Below are 13,797 nucleotides of genomic sequence, written 5' to 3' on the forward strand. Positions count from 1 at the left end.
TTAATTTACAGGGAATAGTTCTAGGTACTGGGACTCCACAGGACATAATCCCTGCCAGGTGGGTTTATCCCTCTTTTTAGTGGGTAGGACAAGAATAAAAAATGCCCTTCTCTCCTCTTTTCCTTCCTTCCTTATAATCTTTCAAAATGCTGAAAATATATTGGAATTCCTGCTTAATTCTCCTCCCCCTCACTTGAAGAGTAACAAGTCTTTGGGAGCTAAGGACTTTCCATCAGGCCCAGACTGGAAGATCTCAGGCCAGGCCAAGACTCAACCTGCTTCCCTTGGGTCCCCGGCACCTTGTGGAAATTCTTGGACCTCTTAAGATGCTGCTGTGACTGTGGTTTCCGGCTTCCTGAGTTCTCATACTCAGCTTGGTTCTGCAGATATCATACCCCAGTTCCTGCTTTGAAGACTGACATGCTCAAACGTGATGATACTCTGAGTACATGGAGTCTTCAGGTCATAGCTAAGAGACTTGCTTTTCTGTTTTAGTTTTCCTCCTCTCCCTTAAGTCATTGTAAATGCCTTGGGGTTACATAAGGACAGAGTATAAAGGTTTTCTGGGTAGAAGCTGAGAAAGATCACTTTTCTAATTGAATATCCTATCTCATGTTAGGTCTTTAGTTTTGTTTCTCTTTAGCTAGGGACCTTTTGAACACCCTAGACAACAAATCTAGTAAGAAAGCAACCAAGAATTACTTATACAGAACTTTACAGTTTACAATACACTTTCTCATATGTTATTTAACTTAAATGTGACAATTCTATGAGTGAGGATAGATAGCCCATTGTAGAGATGAAGAACAGTGATGCTTAAGGAGAGAAAAAACTTTTCCTTGCAGGCATTGAATGCCTGTTTTGCTACTGTATACCTTGGTGTATGCAGGGCATCATTGTGGAGCTATCTTTTTATGGGTTTGGACCATAGTTCTGAAATTGTTAGATAGCAAGATATTCTACTCTTTGGAGTTGAGGCTGCTATACAGCCAATATTTCACTCATTCATTCAATCACAACTATTAGTTGAATACCTATCCCAGTGATGGGCAACCTTTTGAGCTTGGTGTGTCAAACTTCGCCAAAAAACTGAGCATAACTCGGGTAGTGTGTCACTTTGAGGAAAAGACATTATTTCGCAAGTGTTTCATCCTCGGGAGTAGCAAATGTTTCATCCTCGGCATGTGGCCGCGTGTCATCAGAAATGGCTACGCGTGTCAGTGCTGACACGCGTGTCATAGGTTCGCCATCACTGACCTATCCTGTACTAGTAAAGAATTGGGAATTTGAAGACCAACTACTAGTGAGATGCTGGGGAGGATCTTAAAGCAGAAAGGTGAATGCTGCTAAGTAGGCAGTGGTAAGACCTGGGCTTTGTTTTATTTTGTTATTTTTTAAAAATCCTCACTCAAGGATATTTTTCCATTGATTTTTAGAGAGAGTGGAAGAGCGAGGGAAAGACAGAGAGAAATATCGATGTGAGAGAAACACATTGATTGATTGCCTCTTGCATGTCCCTGACCAGGGCCCGGGCCTGGGAGGAGCCTGCAAGCAACCCCGTTATGTGCCCTTGACCAGAAAGGAACCCGGGACCCTTCCGTAGCCCAACACTCTATCCACGGAGCCAAACTGGCTTAGGAGGGTTAACATCAGAACGTTGCAAACTGGAGTTCTGTGGCTAGCTAGCAGTCAGTGACTGTCCAGTTTAGAAGTTAGTGAGGGAAGGGGTGGAGGGTTGAAGGGGGTCCTAATATATGGTGATGGGAGAAGATTTGACTTTGGGTGGTGGGCACACAGTGCAATACACAGATCTTGTAACATAGAAACCTACATCTGAAACCTATATGATCATATTAACCAATGTCAGCCCAATAAATTTAATAAAAAGAAGTTAGCAAGCCAGGTTTCTGTAGGGTTTTAAATCAGAAAGAGCTTATAGGTACTTTATTCATATCTGTATTTATTTTTGCTCAGCCAGTATCAGTTTTCCCCTCAGTTGCCCTTTGTGGGGATATCCTAAGGAGCAGATTACTCTTCTTTCCCTGGGAGCCTAGACTAAGCATGTCAAACTCAAATGCTTGGCCAAGACTATAATACATGTGACCTGAGATTGACCAATCAATAGTGGCTCCTGGCCAAGACTTAGCCCAATTGTTTCCCTGCTCTCTTATTGATGCTCTGGGGCCCAAGAACATACTTCTTTATAATATTTCTGTTTTTCTTGTGTTTGCAACAGACAAAAAGAATTTTAACTTACAAATTGTGACAATTTCTTTACCAGGCTGTAAGCTCCTTGAAAACAGAAACTAAATGCCATTCTGCTCTTTAGCTTTGGTGCCAAGTTCAACCCTTCTCAATACATGCAGGTTGAATAAGTGAAGAAACATGCTATATTTATATGGGGCTATGGAGTTTGGGATTCTTGGCAGTACCGTGGTTGTGGGGCAAAAAAATTCTGTATATATTACCACAGTTGAGCAACTTCATGTTAATAAATGGAAACCAGCAAATCCTGGGAAGGTCCTTTTCCCCTGTATTTGATTACTTAGCATCTCTGCATGTTACAATTTTTGTATATGTACTGTGGAAATAAGCACAATTGAGGCTTCTGTCCCTGGTTTCCCAGGACCTCTTCCCGAGCACTGCCCTCTGTCCTACTTCAGCTGTGGTAATATCCTCTTCACTCTCCAGTCCTGATATGAAGAGCACCTCTCCTATGAACTCAGGTCATAAAGAAGAACCATTTTTTTCCAACATTATTCTCTTTCCTTTCATCCCTTCCTCATATACACACAGAGTATCTATTATTTGTCAGGTTCTGACAGTTCGGAAGGTACAAGATAGTCGCTAATTTAAATTTAGGAAATAGACAAATATGATCAAGAGAATAGACAAGTGAAATAATAACAAATTGTGTTGTGCTCTGTTGAAAACTGAAGTGATAAGGTAGACAGTAATTGCCATGGGGAGGCATGTGGTAGAGAGAAGCACTTGTAGATAATGCAGTCAAAGAGGATCTCACTGAGATGAACTGAGACCTTCATGATGGAGTCAGCTTTGCAAAAAGCAACAGCCTATTTAATGGCCCAGCAGCTAGAGAGAGCTTGGAAAGAGCCATAGAAACTGACCGAGGCCCTGCGGGTGTGGTTCAGAGGTTGAGCAGTCCACCCATGCACCAGGAGGTCGCTGGTTGAATTCCAAGTGAGGGCACATTCCCCGGGTTGAGGGCTCCATCCCCAGTAGCGGGAGTGCAGGAGGCAGCCCATCCATGTTTCTCGATCATCAATGTTTCTATCTTTCTCTCAAATCAATAAAATCATATTTTTAAAAAAGAAACTGACAGAAAGTCAGTGCAGTGTGGCTAGAGGATGAACAAGGGTGGAGGATGCAGATGAAGAGATTGATTGGTTGTTTTAGTCAGGGCAGTGCCATGATTATATTTACATTTTAAGAAGTGCAATCTATGCCAAAACCGGTTTGGCTCAGTGGATAGAGCGTCGGTCTGTGGACTGAGGGGTCCCGATGGGTTCGATTCCGGTCAAGGGCATGTACATTGGTTGCGGGCACATCCCCGGTGGGGGTGTGTGCAGGAGGTGGCTGGTTGATGTTTCTCTCTCATAGATGTTTCTAGCTCTCTGTCCCTCTCCCTTCCTCTCTCTAAAAAATCAATAAAATATATTTTTAAAAAAAGAAGTGCAATCTGGCTGTTCCGTCCGCTCTCCAATGTACAATAAAGTTGTTATTGCTCTTATAAATGACAAATGTGTAGCATTTTCCCTTGGGACTTCCCAAATCCCATTGGGAAAACATCCTGGAACATTCTGGGGTAGCTGCAACTCTGATCTTGGTCTCTGGAGGCAAAACACATCTCAGTACCAGCTATGGGAATCCTTTCCTAGGAGTTAATGAGGCAAAGTGAAGGAGGAATAGTACAAAGGCCTTGAGGTGGGAAGGAACCTGGATTGTTTGGAGACTTGAAAGTGGCTGAGAAGGAGGGAAGCTGGATGTGTAAGAATGAGTGGCAGGTTAGGCTCAGACTTTCAAGAGCCTGGTAGATAGGCTTCCAGTGAAGACCCCACTGATCTGTATCTGAAGAACAGTGGGAAACAGGCCTCGAGCAGAGGATGCCTGTGATTATATTTGCGTTTTGAAAGCTTCCACTGTGTGTTAAGATTGGATTAGAAGGGGGAAGAGTAATGGGGCTGAAGGGACCACCATCATCCAGGAGAGATGTGATGGTGCCCTAGACTGGGTGTTTGTATTGGAATGGAGAGAAGTGGAAGGCTTTAAGATGCATTGAGGAGGCAAAATTAACCGGTGATGGATAGTCTCCAGCTCTGGGCTTCGTGCGATCTCAGTGGTTACGGGTGTGTGGGGACTTCGAGCTTGGGATCAGGGCGCTGGCCGGGTTCCCGCGCGTTAGTGTAGTGGGCGTGGCCCGCCGAGCCGTCGTCATGGTGATCAGGTTGGGCGGGGCCGAGGGCGGCGCAGCTGGGGTCTGCGTCACTTGGTGGTGGCGATGGTGCGTATGTGTGGGGGCGGGGTATACGCTGGGCGCGTCCCTAGGATCACGTGGTGCGCAGCACGCAGAGTCCTTCTGTCGGTTGGTCCTGAAGCGGCGCAGCCGGAGCGGGGCTGTGAGGTGAGCTCGCGGTGAGGCACGGCGAGGCGAAGCCGGCTGGTCGAAGCCGGTCCGGGCGGGCCCGCGCCGGCGCGTGCCGTGCGGGCGGGGACGGTGACGGACGCCACCGCTACTCTGGTCCCCTGCCCGGCCCTGCTCCCCGCCTGGCCCGTCTCGCCCAGCCCGGAGGGAGGCCCGGGGACCGCTGCTGAGAGCGTGGCGGGCGTGCGAGCGGCGCCCAATCCCCAAGGCTGCCCGCGGGAGTGATGGCAGCCTAAGCCAATCAGCGCCGCCCGAGGGGGCTGGGCCGCGGGGTGCGGGCCTGGGGCGCGGAGCGGGCCGTGTTGGTGGTGGTGGTGGTGGTGGTGTGGTGGTGTGGTGGGTGGTAAGCGCCAGGGGCAGAGCCTGAGCTTTTGTGGCCCCGAGACCTCCACCACCAGCCTTTGCTATTGCCTTTTTTATTTTTGGGAATGCGTTTTTGAAAATTGACTCTTTTATCCTATTCTGGGGAGCACACCCCTTTCTCAAGCCCCCGACTACGGGAGTGTCCCCTTCCTCTAGGTTTGAAAATGCGTGTGGGTCACCCCTTTCTTAAGCTCCAGCCCAGGGGTTTTTATCTCAATTTCCAAAGCCCCCTCAAACTGAGGATGTACCCCCTTTCCTAGGATCCCCAAACTGGGAAGACACTTCCTTTTTTCGAGCCTTCAATCTGAGTAAGCACTCCCTTTCAAATTTGGAGCTTCGCCCTGTTAACGAGTCTCTCAAATCTGGGGTCCAATAACCAAAGTTTTGGGGTACTTACATTTCCACAAATCCAAGCCCCCTTTTCCAGGCTCCTAATCTGGCAGTGTGCTTTCCAGAGTTTCTTAAATTTAAGGGCTTCTTCCTTTCCTCAGCCCTTCAAATCTGAGGTGCACTTCATTTCTAGATACTACTGAAAATGAGATCCAAGTCCTGAAGTTTAAGGGTACATACATGCAATTACACAAAGAAGGGAATTCGCTGCTCTTCCAGTCACCGTTTTTGGGTTTGCATCCTTTTTTATTAGTTACCCAAATCGAACATCCTGTTTCCCCGAGGGAGACTCATTTTCATATCTGAGGGTGTATTTGTTTCTTGCGTTCCTCAAATGTATGGGATACACCCCTTTGAATACACAATCTTCAGGGTGCAGTCACCTTCCTGATGCTTCTTAAATCTGGGAGGGTACATCTTTTTTTCTGGCTCCTCTCATTCCCAGGTGATAGTCCATGTTTTTTTTTTTTTTTAGCTCTTCTGCCATCTAAAACATTCCCCCCACCCCCCTCAGTTTCCTTCCATTTTTGGAACCTCAATTCCCCTGTAAGTGCTCTCCCTGTTCCTTTTTTTTTTTTAAGACCGATATCAGTCTTAGCCTTGTATTTTCTTTTTTTATAAAGGTTTTTAAAACGTATTTTTATGGATTTCAGAGAGGAACGGAGAGGGAGAGTTAGAAACATAAATGATAAGAATCATTAATTGGCTGCCTCCTGCACGCCCCCTACTGGAGATTGAGCCTGCAACCCAAGAATGTGCCCTTGACCAGGATCGTACCTGGGACTCTTGAGTTCTAAGGCGGACGCTCTATCCACTGAATCAGATCAGATGCAGGGGTCCTCAAACTTTTTAAACAGGGGGCCAGTTCACTGTCCCTCAGACCGTTGGAGGGCCGGACTATAGTTTAAAAAAAAACTGTGAACAAATTCCTATGCACACTGCACATATCTTATTTTGAAGTAAAAAGACAAAATGGCAAAAACACCCGCCTGTGGCCCGCGGGCCGTAGTTTGAGGACGCCTGAGAGCTCTTTCTTTGATGAATGGTTTCTTTAGCACAGCACTTTCTCTGCTTCTGTGACTTTTTTTTTCTTTTTTCTGAGCATACTTCCTATAGTCATACCTGAATTCGCTGTGCCCAAAGGGAGGCTCTCCCTTCTAGAGGGGTGTCTGCATGTTTTCTTTCCTGTGTCTACTTTATCTTTTATCTTTCTGCTAACTGGAACTCTTCTCTGTCAGCTTACCTTATACCCAGGCGTTTTCCTGGCTTCTAACTCTGGACACTGCTCTGCTTACGGGTGGCTGTACAGATTTTCCCTTTCTTCCCCTAATACTGAAGGTGGCTTCAAGTCCAGGACTATCTGATGCCCCAAGTGCTGGATTTAAACTGGGAAGGAAGCCTCTCTCATTTCTTCGGTTATTCACAGGACTCTTAATCCTCCTGGTGGTTTGCTTCCTATAACATTCTGGTTAGATGAATACTGTTTTCTCCTTTGCTTTATTTTCCTGTATTGGAAAAAAAAAAAGCTCTCAAGAGATTCTTCTAGTCTTGTTGTCAGCTCAAAAGCTTCCTCCCTACATTGGCTTACTTCTTTCCTTTTATCAAGAAAAGAGATCATTTGGAGGAATGTCTTAGTTATTCTTTTTGTTATTGTCCCTGGGGTGCAGGTGGGGGATGGGTCCTTGTCTCTCCCATCACCTATCTGCCAAGCCTTGCTCCCAACCCTCGCCTTAAAATCTATAAATACCTGGGACCTCTTGTCTTTTAAGAGCCTCAGTAGATTATTTCTTTTGTATTTCCCTCTGCCTTTCTAGATCTTACTCAGGGCTTCTCAGCCTGAACCCCTTAATCAGATTAATTTCTCCACAGCTGGAATCCCAAGTGCTTATGGGATAATGACACCTCTGACCTTTCTTCCTTTTGAGAAGTACTTGAGTGTGCAGCTGTATGAGGCCTCAGTGGGGGAGAGAGTTTGGGCCTGAGAAACTACATTGGCAGGACAAGGCCAGAGGAAAATACTGCATTTTTAGGACCTCATCCTTCTGAATCTCATTTGGAGATTGGATGTTTGCCAAGCACCTGCTTCTTAGTGATGCTGGGGGATTTAATGATACTCCCAGGAACCTGTAGGAATTAATGGGGCATGTGGAGAAGTGTGTGAACTCAGTGTTGGAACTTGAATTGTATTTTCAGAACAACTAAGCTGTTTTATATTATATCTCATGTTTATGAAAGCCCTAGAGCTAAGTTGTGTTATTTCAGGAAGTGAAATAGATCCACATTTAGATCATTTTGTCATTAGTAAGTACCAAATTCATTAGAAAACACTGGAGGTCTGTCTGAGCAGTACCTAATAAAATAAAAGTGAACAGGTACTTTGTCTCTTCATTTGCCTGATTGGTACTTTATCTGTGTACTGCTATGAACAGTGCACCCAAGTGTTCTATACCACTGCTTCTCAAACTTGAATGTGCTCATAAATCACTTGGGGGTGGGGTCTTGCTAAAATGCTGATTCTGATCCAATAGGTTTAGGGTGGGGCCTGAGTACCTGCATTTCTAATTCCCAGGTGATGCTAATGTTACTGAACTACATTTTGAGTAGTGAGGTTCTGTACACAAGGTCAAAGATTTCTGTGTGAAAATAGGAAGGTGGTGGTTAGCCTTATGCTAACCTTATGCTTATTGGTATTATGTTCCATTTTCTCTTTATCCAGACACACCCCCCTTAAAGTTTGTACAAGGCATGGTCCCCTTCTGAGTACTACTAGTTATATTCAATTATAGTTATTCCAGCATTTAGCTTTTAAAACCATGGCTAAAACTTCTCTAGGACTTTGATTTCTATGTACTTTGTCAAATTTATTTATTTTGTCCACCTCTTCCAAAATTTGGGTGTTCCCCTTCCAGTTCCATGATAGCTCACTTAATGGCTATAGGCCTGTTACTGCCATTTGTACATGTATTAAAACTAACTTAGTCTCCAATTCTGAAATGTCAAGCTAGTTTCTAGCTTTTTACTGCTATAAACAGTGCTTTCTGTACAAACATATTTAGCCCAATCATTATTATCATTATTAAAGATAAATTCCTAGATGTAACTGCTAGGCCAAATTACATGCTTATTTTTAAGACTTTTAATGAATATTACCAAAATGACCTGCAGAAAGGATGTATTGATTTATACTTCCACTAACAATGTATGAGAATGCTTTCTTTAAAAACAAGATATGAAAAGCTGCTCAATTTTTCTCTATTTCCCTTGAAAATGTATTCATATTTGTTAAACTTTAACAATTTTTTAATTGAAATTTTTGGGTGACATTGGTTAATAGAATGATACAGGTTTCAGGTATACAATTCTATAATACTAGAGGCCCGGTGCATGAAATTTGTGTGTGGGTACGGTCCCTAGGCCTGGCCTACAATCTTCCCCGGCTGCCTGCAGCCAGCCCTGCCCCCCACTGCCACCCCCCCCCCCCACCCCGTTCCCCGTTCGCCATCAGGTGATGGGAGCCTGCCAGCTGGGGGAGGAACCGAGAGGTTGGCCGGCCCCGCCCCCGCCCCCACCGTGGGTCACCATCTATGTGTCGCCCACATCCCCCGCCATCCACCCCTGGTTTCCCGTTTGCCATCGGGCAATGGGAGCCTGCTGGCTGGGGAAAAGGATAGAGAGGTGGTCAGTGTGTCTCATAGTGACTGGTCGAGTGGTCATTCGGTAATTCTGCCATTAGGGTCAATTTGCATATCATCCTTTTATTATATAGGATATCACCTGTTTATTGTATTATGTGTTCACCACCCCTAGTCAAGTCTCCTTCCATCAGCATTTATATTTTGTCAAATTTAAATGCTTAAATATTTTTTGCTTAAATTTAAACATAATTTTTTAAAATATATTTTTATTGATTTCAGAGAGGAAAGGAGAGGGAGAGAAAGATAGAAACATCAATGATGAGAGAGAATCATTGATTGGCTGCCTGCTGCACGCCCCCCACTGGGGATTGAGCCCGCAACCTGGGCATATGCCCGACCGGGAATCGAACCGGCGACCTCCTGGTTCCTGGGTCGACGCTTAACCGCTGAGCTACACCCGGCTGGGCTCAAACATAATTCTTGATAAAGAATCATATCATACTTCATATCATAGCAGATATAATCATCCAGTTTGTCTCTCTGATTCCTCACCTGTTATCCTACCATGGTAGGGAGTCTGAGCTATCCCGAGTCAGCAGGGTCACAGGTGTTTTAACGTTCCAGTCCTTGGTTTTCTAGGTTCTGGAAATGGGTATGGGAAAGGCAGCGCTTGGAACTTGAATGGAAGCTGCTAGTTTATCTCTGTATGGGAGCTTCACAAAGGTGAATGCAGGTGGGAAGATGACCTTCTTTGATGGGGATCATGTCCTTTTGAAGCCATATCTCTAATCTGTTTCTAAGTCTTAGTGGGTTTTTCCTTTCTAAATGTCTTAGGTCATCTGTACCTATATCCCTGGCTGTTACCTGTCATGGCCTTTTTCCAACATAATCTTATTCTGGGCTCTAATCAGGACAAACTTGAATGACTAGACTATTTTGTGTCCTGGTCCTCCCCTTCCCCCATCCCTCACATGAATGTCAGATCCTCTTCAGTCAGGGATTTGATCTGGATTTGGCTATAGTCCCAGCTGCTCCACTCACTGTGAGATCTCAGGCAAGTCACTTAATGCTGCTGGGCCTCATTCTCCCCTTTTGTTAAATGAGGGCCTGATTTTCTCCAAGGTCTGCCCTGTTCTGAGTCTTCGACAGTACCTTGCTTAGAAACCCAGTGTCTGGAAGCTTGTTGTAGCAGATCTGATTTCTTCACGTGCTGTTGGGCAGGCTGCCAGTCATTCTCTTGTCCGAGTCACTTCTGCCACTGCCTCTTTTCTAGCCAAGGCAGCCAGCTTGTCCTCACACCCAACTTCAGCATTCTTCTACTTCCATGTCCTCTGTCAGTTCCATGCTTTATTTTATTCAAAACTGCTTAAACTTCTCAAAGAAATCTTCCTTGAATTCTCTGTTTAATGTTTACTACTTCCCTGAATCACTAAGAGGGAGGCTGTAGTTTACATAAAACATGTTTATTTGTAAATTCTCTTGTCTGATGTATATTTAAAAAATGTTTTTCTCTCCTCCCCACTCCAGCTTTCTTTTTTGCTTTGAATTAGCAGTGTAGGTAGAATGAAATTTAAAAGTGAAGAAGGGTAGGCCAGGTGGCTTAATGGTTGGGTGTTGACCCATGAACCAGGAGGTCACAGTCAGGTTACGGGCTCGATCCCCAGTAGGGGGCATGCAAGCGCCAGCAGATCAATGATTCTCACCATTAATGTTTCTTTTTCTTTTAAAAATATATTTTATTGATTTTTTACAGAGAGGAAGGGAGAGGATAGAGAGTAAGAAACATTGATGAGAGAGAAACATCAATCAGCTGCCTCCTGCACACCTCCCACTGGGGATGTGCCTGAAACCAAGGTACATGCCCTTGATTGGAATCGAACCTGGGACCCTTCAGTTCGCAGGCCGTCGCTCTATCCACTGAGCCAAACTGGTTAGGGCTCACCATTAATGTTTCTATCTCTCCCTCTTCCTTCCTCTCTGAAATCAAGAAAAACATATTAAAAAAAAAAAAGAAAGAATAATGTAGCCCTAGCCAAATAACTCCATTGGTTAAAGCATCGTCCCAATATGCCAAGGTTTCAGTTCGATCCCTGAAGGGCACATACAAGAATCAACCAATGAATGCATAAATAAGTGGAACAACAAATCGATGTTTCTCTCTCTGTCTTCCTCTTTCTCTAAAAAAATCAATAAATTAAACACACAAACAAACAAACAGACAAAACACGTGGCCTATCCAAGTAAACTCTGGTTGGATAAAGAGTAATTTTTTTAAAAGTAATCCGCGCCCCCTCTCTCCTTCCCCCATTACTTCCTAGGGAGATGAAGGGAGGTTTGAGCTCTGATTTCCAGGCTCTCAGTGCATGGGACAATGCTTAACCAATTGAGCCACGCTGGCCAGGGATACATTTTTCTTGATAAGCATTTTTAAAACAAAATACGTCTTTAGAGTCTCCTTGGTTTGGTTAGATGATAAACTTGGAAAGAAAAAGGGAGGATGCTGTCCCTGTTCATCTCTCTCAGTGACTGCTCCTTTCAGATTGTTGACTGACTAACCTTGGGGTAATTATTAAACATTGAAACCCAAGCCCTAGCCAGTTTGGCTTAGAGGATAGAACATTGGTCTGCGGAATGAAGGGTCCTGGGTTCGATTCCGGTCAAGGGCACATGCCGGGGTTGCAGGCTCAATCCTCAGTAGGTGTACAGGAGGCAACCGATCAATGATTCTCTGTCATTATTGATGTTTCTATCTCTTTCTCTCCCTCTCCTTTCCTCTCTGAAATCAATAAATATATATTTAAAAAAAATTGAAATCCTGATTTATAATGATGCTGTGACAACTTTGCTAGGTCTTGGGCTAGGTATCCAGCTATCTTTTGCTTTCTTTGGCCAAATAATGGAATCAGTGTGCTTGCAGAAATCCCATAAAATTTTAGGAGCCTGATATGAGTCACCAAGCATAAACAGTGCATTTGTATGAAAGGGAGGTGGTGCCTGAATCAGTGGACTTTGGAGAAGGAGGACAGGAGGGGCCTGTGGAAGGATTTAAAACCATGGTTTTGTTTGATGAGAGCTTATTCGATGTCAGGAGCATAATCCTAGGATTTAAAAGGCTGACTCCCAGGCATCTTAGATGACTATTTGGGTTCTCTTTGTCCTAGTAAGAGACCTGATTTTCAAGAGGTCTCTTTCCCGCATGGAAAATGTGCATGGCTAGGTAGATTGACATGCCTTCCTTGCTTTTACAGGTGTGTAGGTGTTGGGATTTCTAGGTTTTGGAAATTTGGCCAGGAAATGTGGACATTTTTATTTTAATTTATTTTTGTTTTTTAAAATATATTTTTCTTTTTAAAAAATATTTTTATTGATTTCAGAGAGAGGGAGAAAGACATAGCAACATCAATGATGAGAGAGAATCATTGATTGGCTACCTCCTGCATGCTCCCCCACTGGGGATTGAGCCCACAACTTGGGCATCCTAATTCATAGGTTGACACTCAATCACTGAGCCACACTGGCCAGGCGACATTTTACAGTAATAGTAATAATAATAATAATAATAATTATAGCAAGCAGTTTTTGGAGTACTCTATTGGATCTCATTGAGTCTTGACAATTTATTATCTTCATCTGATAGATGAGGAACTGAGATTAAGTAACTTGTCCAAGGTCATTTGCTAATTAAGAGTCCATGTTTTTTGGCCTGTAGTCCGGTTGCATTTACATCTTCCTCTCTATGGCTGCCTTACCCCTCCCCTCATCCCAGTTTGAATAAGTCATTTTAATCATAGTATCAAACAGGCAACATTCTGGAAAACTGAACTAAGTGACTGCTGAGAGAAGGGATGGCCTTGCCCCCTCACCCCTGATTCCATTCCTGACCATGCAAATATCCCTTAATTGTAGAAGCCCAGCTCACTACCTTTATCTCTTTCTTGAGGCTTCTGGGCATAGATGGTTTGGGTTGTTTGTCCCATGGAGTGGTGAATGCTGTCCAATGTGCTTTGATGAGTAGGAAATTGGTCATGCTTTGACCTATATGAGAATTATACATCTCCAATTCAGAAAAGCAAGATAGTTGAAGAGGCTACTGTCCAGGCTGCATGGTATATGGTGGTAAGAACCAGGATTTGGAGACAGAATGCCTGAGTTTGAGATCCAACATCTGTAACTTGTAACTTGGGCATGTGGTTTAAACCTCTTGGGCCTCTCACTGTGATGTAGGCATTAGAGACACTTCTAGCATGGCAAGTTACTTAACCTGTCTGGATCTCTGTTTTTACACTCAAGTATCATCATAACTGTCTCCCATTCATTGATCATTGGAAGTATCGGTAAATACTACCCTTTCCCTACATTTCCTAATCTGAAATAGGAATAAGGAAACCTAATTCATCAGGTTATCAAAACTTGGTGAACTGTGAAGAGTTGAGTATATGTTACTATTATTTTTGTTTTATTCCTTTCACAAAATGTTTGTAAAATCCCTTCATGGACCTTGTTTGTTAATTTGTATTTTATCCTTAACTACATCATTAGTGTCTGTAAGAGAAAGATACTTAAATTTTTCCCCTCATTTTCACACTTAAGAACATAACAGTACCTGTCCGACTGGTGTGGCTCAATGGTTGAGTGTCAGCCTATGAACAAGGAGGTCACGGTTTGATTTCTGGTCAGGGCATGTGCCCTGGTCCCCAGGTTGTGAGCTTGATCTCCAATGGGGGGTGGTATGCAGGAGGCAGCTGA

General features: G+C 44.0%; 1 protein-coding gene across 4 annotated transcripts in view; it reads left to right on the forward strand.

Annotated features, from left to right (window-relative positions):
• Window positions 1-4,578: 4,578 nt before the first annotated feature.
• PHF20 (PHD finger protein 20) overlaps window positions 4,579-13,797 on the forward strand; it is a 122,052-nt gene continuing 112,833 nt past the window's right edge. For all 4 annotated transcript variants that reach the window (XM_008149663.3, XM_054723645.1, XM_028157820.2 and 1 more), the window contains exon 1: window positions 4,579-4,642. The gene's annotated coding sequence lies outside the window, so the exon portion shown is untranslated. The remainder of the gene's footprint in view (window positions 4,643-13,797) is intronic.

The sequence above is a fragment of the Eptesicus fuscus genome, chromosome 12 (assembly GCF_027574615.1).
Source record: "Eptesicus fuscus isolate TK198812 chromosome 12, DD_ASM_mEF_20220401, whole genome shotgun sequence".
Taxonomy (NCBI): Eukaryota; Metazoa; Chordata; class Mammalia; order Chiroptera; family Vespertilionidae; genus Eptesicus; species Eptesicus fuscus.